General features: G+C 42.5%; 1 pseudogene; it reads right to left on the bottom strand.

Annotated features, from left to right (window-relative positions):
* Window positions 1–397: 397 nt before the first annotated feature.
* Window positions 398–15,177, bottom strand: LOC133896971 (heat shock 70 kDa protein, mitochondrial-like; annotated as a pseudogene).
* Window positions 15,178–15,930: the final 753 nt, after the last annotated feature.

Here is a 15,930-nt window from a genome sequence, read left to right as displayed (position 1 = left end):
TCCAATTTCATAAAATTCGTTCACATCAGTGAGATTTTCAGCGACAAGAAAATATAAAACCACCATGACTTGCTCGTGAAACATGGTCAAAATCAACATTATCAGCAACAACCAAACATGCAAATAAATATACCTTCGTGCCTTACCAAAACTAGACAATTGTAAAATCTCATCGTTGTGTGCCCTCGTGCGTGCATTATAGCCAAAATAAGGCTTCGCATGCAACAAAGCCATGACCTACAAGAGAATGTTGTGTGACCTCACATCAATGTGGAAGAGAAAATAGAGGGGGCAAATCCGAAGCTTATACAGCTTAAATCTCGCCAGACTATCTTGTTTTCTCAAAAAAAGTGTAGCTAGTTCTAAATGCAGCACTATTGTTTCATCTTTCGCAACCTTAGTTCTTAACCTCCTCATACTCGGCCTCTCGAGCCTGGTCACCACCCTGAGATCCTGACTGTGAACCACCTGAGCCACCACCAGGCATGTATTGCCCAATCTTTGAGACAGCCTTGTTGGCGGCGTCGAGCTTGGCCTTTATTTGCTCAATGTCATCCAAGGCCATCTCCTTGCGGAGATCAGCAATGGCTGCCTCAATCTCAAATGCAACCTCTGCCGAGATCTTGTCCCTGTACTCTCCCAAACTCTTCTCGATGCTGTAGATAGTGGTGTCTACATTGTTCCTAATGTCGATGAACGCTTTTCGTTCCTGATCCTTCTGGGCATGCAGCTCAGCTTCTTGGACCATCTTCTGAATGACAGCCTCGGACAGACCACCAGAGGATCAAAGGATGATGTTCTGCTCCTTTCCGGTTGCCTATCGTTTGCAAAGACAGTCACGATTCCATTGGCATCAATGTCGAATGTGACCTCAATCTGAGGCATGCCTCTTGGGGCAGGTGGGAGGCCTACGAGACCAAATTCACCAAGAAGCTTGTTGTGTGCAGCCATTTCACGCTCACCTTGCAACACTCAGATACCTACTTGGGTCTAATTGTCAGCGGCAGTTGAGAACACTTGCAAAATCGAAGCCAAAGATCATACCAGGCTAATCGAGGGAAAAGATTCTAGTGATACATGGGTTACAGGAGTTAAGCCCGAAAGCTCATAAACCAAACTGTATCAGAAACTCATCACGCAAGAACATGAGTATGAGACAAAACCATAGTCACCTAATACAGGGGTGATGCCATGTTCCCCGACCCCGAGACACCATCACGAATCGAGGGTCTGAGTCAAACTAGATCGATGCCCCAAATGTTGTAGGTTCGTCACACCTTCGCTGCACAAGTCTACAGTGGGACGCAATGCAGATGAACGGGGACGTCGGCCCTTTGCCACATAGGTTGTCGAGGGTTAGTTTCTGATAATGAGTCTAAGATGTACCGATTGATGGGCGTGTGAACAACGCTTACGGTGTGCGTATGTTTGTGATGAATTCAAGAACAAATGGATTATCTAGGTTCAGAACTCTCTAAGAATAACAATCCTATGTCCAGTATATTTTGTTATCAGAGTTTGTGAACTTGTTACAGATGAATTTTCATGACTCCTCATTCTCTGTCTCTCTACAAATCAGGTCCTCCTCTCTTTATATACTAGAGAAAAGAAGAACTTACAAGTGGTTTATGCTTATCAGACACATGTCTGGTCAGGTATTCTATTCTTGGATCATTATCATAGAGAATTGGGTGAACCCAACTTGCCCTAAAAGCTCTGCATGTCATCCCATCCACGGAACGCCACTACACCTATCTCCCCCGGTCGTTCGGCCAATCCCATCATCGTGCGCCTTAAGTTTGTCTACCAAGCCATCCCATCCTTACGCTTCACGAATCAACCTGCAAAATCAGCCACTTGTCTGTTCGTTCTGCAAATCATGTCTCATCCATCGTGGGGCGCAAGTCCGTCCGCAATATCCCACTCCGTAGCAATTAATGCTATGGGATGGGACACTGCCTATCTACATCGGCCATGACTTTGTTCGCTGAAGGAGGTGCTTCGGGATGAAAAATACTTGAGTAGACATCAATAAATGTGATTAGACAAGTTAGGTATGGGCGTCCCATGACCAACAACGACTGGTCGTGGGACCATATTATATCACAAGAAGGCTGATCGCGCAAGCCTCGCACTGGTCATGCGAGCCAAGGGCTGGTCGCACGATGGGTCATGGTTCAGAAAATATCCCCTGCCGGTCGCCACATCCCTCGTGAGGCCCGTTAGCTAGGATGTCCCCTTACTCAATACTCCAACAGTAGCTCTCAAGCTTCTCTGTGTCGTGGTCAGGTCTGGTCACACCACTAGAGCCCCGTGGGAATATAGTCCACCCAGAGAGTGGTCATCGATGCCATTTAGCTTTTAGAGTTTGACTCTGAACTTTACGTCATGTAGGGAAGTTAAGCGTTATGAAAAAGAAAGAGAGAGAGGAACATTGAATGTCGTTGGGTCCCGTAGTGGCCATCTAGCGTTGTCGCGTGCTGTGGTCGGAGAGCCAATCTGGCAGGGGTCCATTGTTGGTCGCGAAATCCTGTAAAATAGAGAGTCTGGTCTTTTAAACTTTTTAAAAACTTACAAGTTATATTCCACACTCATCCAGAAGATTATACCAAATAGAGAAACAAGTCTTTCTCCGAGCAACCCTACACATAGAACTCGCGCAACAGGACGATGTTCCAGGAGTTGTGTTATTCACATTCGTACTCCATGGCTAGGTTGACCGCATCAGGTTGGGTGACATCGACCACTTTGTAGGGCTCTTCCCACTTGGAGGAAAGTTTATTTCGACCGGCCTTATTCTGAATTTGCATAAGGACGAGGTCACCTACAACCAGTCACTGCTCCCGCACCTTACGGTTGTGATAGCATCTGAGACTCTGCTGATACTGGGTAGCTCGAATTAGAGCATGTTCACGAAACTCTTCGATCAGGTTTGCACCAACTGGTCGTTGTCCGAGTAGTTGGTCACTCGGGGCGATTGATAGACGATCTCAGAGGGAAGCATTGCATCTGCGCCAAAAACAAGGAAGAAAGGTGCTTCGACCGTAGCTTTACTAGAGTTGTTCATAGTGACCAGAGTACCGTGGGTAGTTCGTCCACCTAGCGTTTTGAATAACTTTTAAGCCGATCAAAGACCCGGGTTTTGATCCCTTGCAGTATCATCCCATTAGCACTTTTGACATGTACGTTGCTCTGTGGGTGTGCTACCGATGCATAACAAATTTTGGTCCCGATCTCTTTGCAGTAGTCTTGAAAAGCACTACTGGCGAACTGAGCCCCGTTACCGTAATTATATGATTTGGACTGCTAAACCGCACTACCAGCTCCCATATGAACTTAATCGCTGTTGCAGCGGTGATCTTCCTAACGGGCTCAACCACTATTCACTTGGTGAATTTGTCGATTGCCACAAACAAGAATTCAAAACCACAAGGGGGCTTTAGGGAACGGTTCCACGATATCAAGCCACCAGACAACGGAAGGCCAAGAGAGTGATATAGTTTGCAGTGCTTGGACTGTTAGGTTGGTATGTCGGCCATGGTACTAACATGACTCGCACCATTTCATTAGCTCGCAAGCATCCTGGATAGCTATAGGCCAATAAAATCCTTGCCGAAACGCTTTTTCTGACCAGAGCATGTTATGAAGCGTGGCTACCACATATGCCTCCATGGATATTAGAGAGCACTGTGCTCCCCTTTTTTTTGAGTGATGCATTTCACTAAAAGGTCGTTGCTCCTCCAGTGGTAAGGGCGTCCCTCTACTAGGGAGTATCTGTAGACTTGCCACAAGACCTTTTTTGCTAGCGCATCATCGTCAAAGATTTCTCGATTCTGAAGGTAGTCGGAGATATGATCCATATAGGTTGTACCCGAATTGATCAGGGCGACCACATGATGGCCTCCCGAGATCAGTGACACCGAAGGAGACGTTGCCTCCAAAGGTGTTACCTCTAGTGCTCGATTTTCAAGCGGAGCATCCCGTTCACCTTGGCCTGAGACCATGGTGAATGATTGTGTGAGTCTTTCATCAAAGATTCTGACTGGAACAGGTTGGCGAGAAGAAGCTAGATGGTCCAACTCATCGGCTAGGAAGTTGACCTTGCGAGGGACGTGCTTGACTTCAAAACCGAAAAAACATCATTCCACTCTTCTCACTTCGGTGAGGTCTGCCACCATTGTCAGATCAGAGCACTGAAACTCCTTTTGCACTTGATTAACAACCAATAGCGAGTCCCTTGTCGCTAACAGGAGTTTAATCCCAAGTGTGGAGGCTGCTCATATTCCAGACAAGGGGCCCTTGTATTCCGCCATATTATTAGTGGATGGAAAGTATAATTGAACTACGTACCTAAGGAGGTTGCCGATTGGTGAGGTCAAGACCACTCCAACCCCTGCTCCCTTCAGCATGAACGATCCATCAAAGTGCATGGTCCAGTGCTCGTCCGCATCTGGTCGTTGTACCAACTCGGGATCAAAGGATGACCACTCGGCCATAAAATTGACCCGCGCCTATGACTTGATAGCTATTCGAGGGGACGAACTAGAGATCAAACTCCCCGAGCTCTACTGCCCACTTTGTTGTTCTTCCTGCCGCATCCCTATTGTGGATAATTTCTCTAACCGGGAGCGAGGAGATTACCCTAATTTTGAGGGTCTAGAAGTAGTGTCTAAGTTTGCGAGATACCATCAGAATGACATATAACAGCTTCTGAGCATGTGGGTACCGAGCCTTCGCATCATGTAAGACCTCACTGACGTAGTATAATGGTCGTTGAAGACCTTCTCGCTTGACGACTAGTACTGCGTTTGTGACCTGTGGGTAGCTGCAACATAGAGTAAGAGCTCCTCATCTGGTCAAGGTGCATCAATATAGGAGGAGAGGAGAGGTACCTTTTTAGATCTTGGAGGGCCATTTCCGCTTCTAGGGTCCACCGAAAGTGGTCACTCTTCTTCAGAAGCTTGAAGAGTGGCAACCCCTTCTCTTCCGGCCTTGAGATGAACCTACTCAAAGCTACCACACATCCTGTTAGTTTTTGGACTTTCTTTAGCCTGGTCAGGGATTTCATCCGGTTGATGGCTATGATCTTGTCAGGGTTTACCTCTATCTCTCGATTGGAAATGAGGGCTGAGCAACTTCCCTGATGGGACTCCAATCGTGTACTTCTCAGTGTTCAGTTTCATGTGGTACTTTCGATGGTTGTCGAACGTTTCCTGGAGATCCGCAACCTGGTCATCCTTGGTTCTACTCTTTACGACCACATCATCAACATACGCCTCGACATTTCTACTGAGCTATGGTCGAAGAATGAGCTGAATACAACGCTGGTAAGTGGCACCGACACTTTTCAAACCAAAAGGCATTTTTAAATAACAAAAGACCCTGAAGGGTATCACAAAAGTAGCCTTTTTCCTCATCTTCCATATACATGCTAATCTAGTGGTACCCGGAACGGGTATCTAAGAAGCTTAGAAGATCGCTGCCAGGGATTGAGTCAACAAGCTGATCGATCCGGGGGAGAGGGAAGAGATCTTTCATGCATGCCTTGTTGAGGTCGGTGAAGTCGACGCAGATCCTTCACTTAGCATTTAGTTTGTGACAATAATTCCAGGGTGTACCGGTCAATGGGCGCGTGAAAAATGCTTACGGTGTGTATGTGTGTTTATGATGAACTCAAGAACACATGAATTATCCAGGTTCAGGTCTCCATAAGTATAACAGTCGTACGTCCTGTGTATTTTGTTATCAGAGTTTGTGAACTGGTTACAGATGAGTTTTCACGACTCCTCCTTCTCTATCCCTCTACAAACTGGGTCCTCCTCTCTTTATATATTAGAGAGAATGAGAACTTACAAGTAGGTCCTGCTTAGTAGACTCATGCCTCGCTAGATATTCTACTCTTAGCTCATCGTCATGGAGAACCGGGTGAACCCAACTTGCTCGGAGAGCTCTGCATGCCCGTCCCATCCATGGAACATTGTCGTACCTGCCTCCCCCGGTCGCTCGGCCTGTCCCATCGCCGTGCGTCGCAAGTTTGTCTACCAAGCCATCCCGTCCCTGCACTCCATGAGTCTACCTATAAAATAAACTTGTCTAGTCGTTCTGTAGATCATATCCCATCCAACGCGTGGTGCAAGTCAGTCCGCAATGCCCCACTCTGTAGCAATTAATGCTATGGGATGGGGCACTGCCCATTTGTGCCGGCCACGACTTTGTTCGCTGGAGGAGGTGCTTCGGGAAGAAAAATACTTGGGTAGACATCAATAAATATGATTAGATATGTTAGGTATGGGCGTCCCGTAACTAGCAAAGGCTGGTCGCGGAACCATATTATATCGCAAGGAGGCTAGTCGCGCAAGCCTCACGCTAGTCGTGCGTCCAAAGGCTGGTCGAGCAATGAGTCAGGGTTCAAGAAATATCCCTCGTCGGTCGCCACATCTCTTGTGGGGCTCGTTAGCCAGGATGCCCTCTTAATACTTCGACACAGGTAATATGACGGGATGAGACAAAGATGAGGCATACCTTGTGATGCAGCGCCTCATCCATGAGGCGAAATTTGCCATTTTGACATCGCAAAGAAGCTGTGTTTGCCACTGGAAAAGACATTCTTGCCCTTTATGGTAGCTGATGCACTTGTTGCTGCCATTTCCGGCTCAGAATGACAAAACAAGGGCATGCTAGCCGATGCCACACCTTGAACACGATACATATGTTTCCATAAAAATGACAACATCCATGAAAAAAAAGAGAAAATATGTTTGATAAAAACACAATTCATCACATAATTAAGCTACAATTATCTCATCTGGCACATAATTAAGATACAATAATCTCATTTAGCCATGTGCATAGTTCATAAACTGAGGCTATATAACCGAATTCATACATAGTCTTGACACTTAACACACATAATAAAGTTTTGGACTCCAGGATTCATAATTAAATAGTAGCAGTTCAGGATACATTGATCCAAAATAAGCTAAGTTCACATAGCAAACATGCAAGTTAGTTTCTCTTCATCTTCTTTGGTGTCATCTTTTTTGGTATTTCCTTCTTGGCTGGAGGTAAAGTGGCCATGGTGGTTTGAGAAGAAGTTCCCTCTCCTACGAGCATTGCAAGTCGCCTACATATTAATACCATTCTTGTTTTCAGTCAAGCATATAGGACATCAAATGATAAGCTGCTACACTAGTACCAATTTTACCCACTTCTTGCGAGCATTCCCAGACTGTCAGGCATAATTGCATTCGAAGCAATGGTAGACCTTTGTGGTGTATAAGGTTCAGCTGGGCGCGCTTTGGTAATGTTCTTCCTCGGCTTCCTTGGTGGTCTGCAAGATGCAAAACAAATGAACATCCATCATTAAGTTACAAAGTAAAAATGAAGGAAAAAATGTACAACAAGCTTGCCTTTTCTTGGTTCCATTTAGTGGTCATTTGTATCTAGCTTCCCTATGCCTCCTTTCACCACATCTTTTGCACTGCACTGGTCCTCTGATCATAGTTTTCTTCTTCTTTTCATTGCCACCAGCTTCAAGGGTGCTTTTAATCCTCAATTTTCTTTGTCTTCCAATTGACCTTTTTCCAAGTGGTGCCCCCAAAAGATAACCAAGGTTAACCTTAGGCCATTGTGACGTGTCTAGCATTGGCTCTATGAGGACCCTATATGCAGCCTTGAACTTTTCCAAGGAGTAGTACTCATGTACAAAGTCCTCAACCTCTATGTTCCTTTTTGTTGTTATACGGCACAAAGCATGGTCACCTGGCTTACAAGTGTGCTGCCACTCAAGACATGTGCACTCATGTGCTGAAGTCTTAACAATATGCCTCTCATGCTTGTTGTTGTCCCATACCTCTGCACTCCAATCATTAGATTTGACAACCCTTATGTGGACTAACCCTTTAGTCCTTGCATACAACTGTTGTTTGATATCTAGTAGTATCCTTCCCTGCAACCTCTCTGATATCCTTCTTCTCTTCTCCCATAATGTCATTATCATCTTTCTCAACTTATCAACCAGATCAACCACAAACAGGTCCTTAATGTCCCTAATCCAATTATTGATGTTTCAGCGAGATTATTAGTGATAAAGTCACACTTTATTGTTGGGCTGAAGTCAAACCTCATCCACTTTAGATTGTGATGGTTGTGCAAATATTCCCACACATCAGGACATCCATTCAGAATTATAAGCATGTGTTTCTCAATCTCTTCAACCGTATATGCCCTTGTTGCAGGCAAAATCAGGTCATAACCATCATCGTAGAAATACTTGAATTTCTGCATTAAATGCGAAAAGCACTCCCTTTGGTCAGCATGAGGGAATACGTTCTTCACTGCATTTTCTAATCCTTTGCAAGCATCTATACAAATAGCAAGGTGTGGAGGCCTTCCTATAGCCTTTTGCAACTGAGTCATAAACCAAGTCCAATTATCCTTAGTTCCAGAGTCTATGAAACCATATGCAACTGGATACATCTAGCTATGACCATCTATACTGAAGCTGCAGTTAAATGACTATTCCACCTTCCATTAAGTGTAGTTGAATCTATGCTAAGATATGGTCTGCATCCAGTGGTAAATCCCTCAATGCAAGGCTTCAGTGCAAAAGAATCTGTGTAAATATACTTTGCCATCAACAATCTTAGTATCAATCTCAATAACACTTTCTGGTGACCTCTTCTCAATCTCTGCCTTCCAATTGAACAACAGTTGAAAGCTCTCATCCCATCGGCCATACAACTCAAGCATAACTCTTTCTTTTTCCGTCCACACTGTATCATATCCAATAATAACATTGTACTCATCCTGCAATTGTTTTTGCAACTCTTTAGCACCCATGTTGCGGCTCTTCCTAAGGAGGGACAGTGCCTTGTCAGCCACCCATGCCTGAGAAGCCATAGTAGTTTTGATTCTACTGGAAGTGCACTTATGCTCATCAACTAAAATGTGACCTGCAAGTACAAGGTTACATACACGATTAGTACAACAATTACCAACAAATAAATAAAAGTACAATGTTAGGTAAAAGGTTAGCAACATTTTATTACCATTATAGTTGGCAAATCACTTTTCTTGTTCCCAATAATTTGCCAAGGACAACTATTTGCTTTTTGTTTACAATGACCTCTAAACTTTGTTTTTCAAAATTTCTCAATGGCTAGTTCAAACTCCTTATTAGTTGCATGGAAAAAAATTTAGATTTTTTTTAAAAAAAATCAGAGGGCACATGTAAAACTATTTCAGTCAAAGTTTGGAAAATTTCTGTCCAATTTCGATCAAATTTCATCCAAATTTGAATAATTTCGGTCAATTTCGACCGGTAACATAAATACCAGCGGTGATTAGTAGGATCGAAAATCACCGATTTTTGCCGATTTTTGGCCAAATTTTTTTCCATGCTCATAGCCAACCTGAATTCCTTCATATTGGGGAACATGGTGCCAAGTTCCATCTTCAGATTATTCTTATCATATATGATCAATATCTCTAATGGTATGGAGTCTTCAACTAGAACGGCTGCACCATGTGTTTCATCCCCAACAGGACCTCCATGATAAGTATTTGCTTGAGCACGACCTCCTTAGATAGCAACACCTTGAGCACCTCCTTGGGTGGGCAGCACCTTCTTGAGCAACATTCTTTGCCCTTTCATTCTCATTCCTCAAACCTAAGGCAATATACATTTACTCATCACTTATGGTTATTAATCGTCCTTCCTCATCAAACACATCCTCAATCTGCAGAGTGGACCAATCAACTAAAGGAGCAAGGCATGGAGGCACCATTGCTACTTTAGCTTGTTTAAATGCTATAAATGGTACCACTGTCCGTGACCTTGCCCCATCTTTAACCAACGTGTCCAAGGAGCCACCCAACATGTCAAATGCTAGCTTCTCAATCGTACACAACCAACCTTCATCAGACACATCTACTCTACACATACACTCTAGATTAGGCCTAGTCAAAATTTGGGAAGAAAATAATACAAGTTAGAGTTCCTTCTACCGATCGGTCCTCATCAAATCCACCACGAAATTAGAAATAAATAGTGAAAAAGAGTGAGAGATTACCCTATGAGAATTTCCCAGAGGTCTCCCATGCTGGCGCCCAGCACTGCGGAGCCGTGCCGCACCTCTAGTGTCGCCCCTTTCTATGCACGGCTGCAACTGATGAGGCATCGCCGAGCTAGAGGTGAGGAAGGGGCAACCTACAGCAGTGAGCGACGGGGCGACTTGGAGCAACAGGGCAGCCTGGAGCAAGAGGGCGGTGGTAGCCTAGAGTAGATGCAACTCGTTCTGTTCGTACTAGTGGTAGCAAGTCAAAGAACAAGGGATCGATTCCCTTGAGGGAAAAACTATCAGTTCACGTGCTAAAAGTAGGAAAAAGAAAAGAAAATTGGTTTAAAAGGCCAAAATGTTAAAATAGCAAGGTGTCATTCTTACTGGTGTCAAAAGATCGAAGCCAACGAAACGGATGTCAAAAGATCAAAGTTGTTTCTTGGCGATGTCAAAATGGCAATTTTTTCATCCATGAGACATTGCCATCTCCGTCGTCGGTGGTGCATGAACGGCTGAGGGCAGACCACGCTGGCAGAACGCAGTGGGTGGACCTCGCTGGCATACCGCAGACAGCGGACCTCATCACCATGGAGCGTGGATGGCACGGACGGCGGCCTCATCGTCGTGGAGTGCGGACGGCAGACCATATTGCTGTCGAGCGTGGACGGCGGAGGGTGGATCTTGCCGGTGGACGGGCCCCCTCTGATGCAGCTCTGCCTCAAAGGCCCCGGCGTCGGTGTGCTGGTAGCGCCATCGTTTGTGGCTTGGGAGCCTGATGTAGATGCGCTGAGCAAATTTTGTCAACTGTCCCATGCGGCATGTGCTACCTTTTTAATTAGGGAAAAATTCAAAAACCCTCCCAAAAGTCACTTGAATTTTGACTTTCCCCCAAAAAGTTATTTTGTTGCAAAAAACCCTCCAAAAATTTGACTTTGTTGCAACCCCCCCCCCCCCAAAAAAAATTCAAAAAAATAAAAAAAAATCACAAAAAATTCTAAAGAAAACTAGAGACAATTCTAAGACCTTCTGTGAATTTTTTTTCAAAAATAATATCCTTTGCATCATATTTCATGCAGAGGAAGTTTGGAAAAAAAGAAATTGTGCATCTCATTTATTAACTCATGTTATTTTAACTTTGTCATGTCTAACATTATTTTTCCTACACAAATAATTGTTTAAGTAAACTAATAAAAGTGGTTTCACTAATTTTGGGAGTGTTATGGATTAGTTATGAATTAATCTATCTGTAACATATTTACTCAATCCTGCATGTTACAATAATTATTTCGAGATTTCATGTATTTTTAGAATATAGAGGATCATGTAAGAAGACTAAAAAAATTGGTTTCATGATTTTTGGATTAGTAAATAATTAACTATGCATTTAACTCGAATTAATAAATGAGCTGCACGTTTTTCTTTCTTTTCAAACTTCTCTCCATGAAATATGATGCAAAGGATATTATTTTTGAAAAAAAATTTCAGAAAAGGTCTTAGAATTGTCTCTAGTTTTTTTTAGAATTTTTTGTGATTTTTTATTTTTATTTTTTGAATTTTTTGAGCTGTTTTTGCAACAAAACCAAACCGTTTGGGTTTTTTTTTACAACAAAATAACTTTTGGGGGGAAAGTCAAAATCCAAGTGACTTTTAGGGGGGTTTTGCATTTTCCCCTTTTAATTAGCTAGGACAAATTTTGGCATGGTACATGGCGGGAGATTTCCCTCCATGTGATCTCCTCCTCTGTACAATCTATAAAAGAATGTATTTTGTGATTACGATACTGATTTTTTAATCCTCTCCTTATAGGTATTCGGTAAATATATGTGATAAAGGTAAAATGATAGAAGAAAAAAAAGAACCTCTGATGCAAAAGTATAGATAGGTGAAACGAGGGGGAAAAAATAGGTTCATGGCCCGAATACTCGGGATAGATAGGTGAAATGAGGGGAAAAAAAGAAATTTAGGTTCACGACCCGGGATACTCGGGGTCAACGTCGTGAATTGTTGTTCCGAAGAGGTATACCTCCTTCGTAACATATTTTTCTCATGTGTCGATCCGTGTCCTTAGACCCCATTTGAAATTCTGGTGACTATAGACCAAACAGAGTATTTGTGACCATACCAAAACAACAGATGTGAAATAGATGTCAAGACAAAATACGTTGATAAAAGGCTCATCAAGTTAAATTAGGGAGTAAACAAGATGAAGCTGCATGCTCAGAAAGAATGGAGCTATAATAACTCACCTGGCTTTTCTTTGTGGGAATTGTAGTGTTCCTGCTGATCAATCTGGTGAAAATACCACCGAGCGTCTCAACACCAAGTGACGGGGGAGTAACATCAAGGAGAAGAAACTCCTTAACATCTCCACGGAGAATGCCACCCTGAATGGCAGCACCCATGGCCACAGCTTCATCTGGGTCGACTCCTTTGCTCTTTCCAAAAAATTCAGACACCACCTCCTGTACTTTTGGAACCCTAGTCATTCCATCAACAAGAAGTGCTTCATCCACATCTTTAGTAGATATATATTCCAGCATCCTTGAAGCAGTTCTTGCATGGATCTCTAGTCCTCTCAATCAGATGGTGCACAAGAGTCTCAAACTTCGACCTCGTCAGTGTGATATTCAAATGCTTTGCTCGTGAAGCATCAGCTGTTATGAATGGTAGATTGATTTCAGTTTGAGCAGTCGTTGACAGTTCAACCTTCGCCTTCTCAGCAGCTTCACGAAGCCTCTGCAGGGCCAATCTATCTCGACAGATCAATGCCCTCAGTTCGCTTGAAATCACTCAACAAGAATTCCAAAAGTTTGTTGTCAAAATCTTCGCCACCCAATGAAGTATCACCATTTGTTGCTTTGACCTAATCTTATATTTACTAATTGGAGGCTTTTTTTGGTGCCTCCACATTAATCCTAGAAAAATTCTAGAAATTCTCATAAAAAAGCAAAACATCCAACCGTCGAATTGATTGATTGACTAACTGTAACCATAGATCAACAACCAGAAGAAACAAAAGATTAAAAAACAAATCAGAGTCCAACTCTAAGACTACTTCCTTCCTGATCTTTCCTTTTTTTTTTATAGATATCCTTTGTCCAACAAGGTTACGTTAGCAAACTCCAACTTAATTACGTTAGCAATAAACACACTTTTCCAAATCAATCCTAGAAAAATCCTAGAAATTCTCATAAAACAGCAAAACATCCGACCGTCGAATTGATTGATTCATTAACTGTAACCATAGATCAACAACTAGAAGAAACAAAAGATTAAAAAACAAATCAGAGTCCAACTCTAAGACTACTTCCTTCCTGATCTTTCCTTTTTTTTTATATATTCCTGATCTTTCCTTTTTTTTTATATATAGATATCCTTTGTCCAACAAGATTACGTTAGCAAACTCCAACTTAATTACGTTAGCAATAAACACACTTTTCCAAATCAATTAAAATATACCAATTAAATATACGTGTAATCAGATATTACAAAATTAAAACAACAGAACGCAAACATATTACGGATTATCACATAAAAGTAATATCAAAGAATTTATAATGTATTTCAAAAAAATAATATGAGATACGGTGACAATATTAAAAATAATAATAATTTCAAAAAATCAAGAAACAAATAAAAATTAATTTGCATAACACATAAAATGAAAATTATAAATTAGATCTATTCACAAATAATAAATATGATTTCAATATTATGAATAAAAATTACATTTATATTTTATATTCTAATATTTAAATATAAATAGCTGATGTATCTTAGCATACAATTATTATTAACACAAATATTTAAAATTCAGTTGTATGCTAAATTTTTAGCCTGTGCAATCGCACAGGTTGATGCGCTAGTAGAATCAAATTAGAAACGAATATATTTCACAAAATGTTTCCATCACAACACGTGGCTTGAAAATTATGAAGACATACCTCAAAAACTTCATTTGAGATCTCCAGAATAGAGACATCAAAAGTTCCTCCTCTAAGATCAAAGACTGCTATCAAACCCTCCTCGTTGTTCATTCCGTAAGACAGAGCAATTGCCGTCGGTTCATTGATGATCCTTTCAACATCAAGGCCAGCAATGCGGCCTTCATCCTTTGTGGCCTGACGCTGAGCATCAGTGAAATATGATGGAACAGTAATAGTTGCCTTCAAGACAGATTTGCCAAGGTAAGATTCCGCTGTCTCCTTCATCTTGGACTCTTGGTCAACACAAATGCACCGACCTGACTTGGTGAGTACTGCTAGCCATCTGTGTTTCGACCCAGGCACCAACATTTGGAGTCTTCACAGTTTCGTATGGCATCATCTTCATCTCTTTCTGTGTCTGTGGATCATCAAAGCGGCGTCCGATCAGCCGCTTTGTTCCAAAGAAGTATTCTAGGGATTTGTTACTGCTTGACGCTTGGCTGGAGTTCCAACAAGACGTTCACCCTTCTGATGTTGTTCTTGCACCTTCAGCATTCTCAATAACTTTTGGGTTCTGCAGACATTTGATTGCCCAATTCAGCAAACAACAAATTAGAGAGAGAAAAACATGACAGGGATAATCTTTACAAGAACCCCACCTTCCCCTCCATAACAGCGACACACGAGTTAGTTGTTCCCAAATCAATTCCAATAACCTCATTTCCAGCTGCTTTTGCACTGAAAACAGTTACTTATATAAATTAGAGTTACTGCAATAAGAAAGCTCTGTAGAATTAAGGCAAGAGATCAATGATACCTGAAAGGCCTTGCAAAACTACCCCATTTTGAGCACGCGTTGGCAGCACATGTTGACTGTAAGCTGGCACTCAGCTGAAACAAGATTGATCGCAGACGGTAACAGCTCAGAAACCAGCTAGGAAAATGAACAGTATTGTCTATGATGTTGTTCAAGAAATCCCTAGGTTGCAATCCTAGCTACAGTGCCTAAGTAAGCTAAACTGCACTAATGACGTACAGAAAATCGCCATTACAAAAAAACTGATCGGCCCTGGTGCACACCGTCAATTTGTTCATGATTAGTTATTCACGAACTGCGGGATTCCTCTGCATTTGGAGGGTGCCGTGGCCGGCACAGCGCCTCTCGCTAATCCAGCCGCTAATGCGGGCATCGGGGGGCGCTTGGGATATGTTTCCTTCCTTGGTAAGCAAGAGATCATGGCCTTGGTAAGCAGGGGAGACCTAAGCAGCTACGCACACTATGTTAAGGCAGAGTGCTCGCTGCTCTGGTCACGAGAGAAACTGGTAGGTGAGCGTTCCATAAACTGCAGCTTAAACCTTAACAAGTACTAGTACATAGCAGCTAGCCGGCTACTAGGCCAATGGATATTAGGCCAGGGATCAGGAAGAACATGCCTAAGAAGTGAGAATGTTGAGAGAAGGGGGGACAAGGGGAAGAACAAGTGTTGACTGAAGATAGAAGAAGAGCCTGCTATGGAGCTTTGTAGGCAAAAGTTAATGGTATCTGCTATAGTGAATCTATTGTCCGTACCTTCCCTAGTTTCCACTTTGTAAGACGTCGGCGATCGGTACCTTGCTGGTCACGTTGCAAAGGTTCTATTTCTTCTTAAAGCAAAGGCGTATTTAGAAGAAGAAAAAAAGGTCATATCTATGGATAATTGCAAATTAGGGAGTGTTTGGCACAGCTCTATTTCAAGTTTTTCAGCTCTGCTTCAGAAATTCTAGGTGAAGCAAATCTATTATGGAGCTGAAACTAACAGTAAAGATGTTTGGCTAGCAGTGTGGCTCCAGATTTAGAAATGAGAGGTTTTTGGGAGATTTATATGTACATTGTTTTTTTACATACAAGCATTTGTTCATGCACGCTTCTAAAGAAGGGCACATATTCCGAATTTGTTTATTCT

Source organism: Phragmites australis, chromosome 17 (assembly GCF_958298935.1).
Source record: "Phragmites australis chromosome 17, lpPhrAust1.1, whole genome shotgun sequence".
Taxonomy (NCBI): domain Eukaryota; kingdom Viridiplantae; phylum Streptophyta; class Magnoliopsida; order Poales; family Poaceae; genus Phragmites; species Phragmites australis.
The sequence above is the reverse complement of the archived record's forward strand: the minus strand, read 5'-3'. Positions and strand labels throughout refer to the sequence as shown.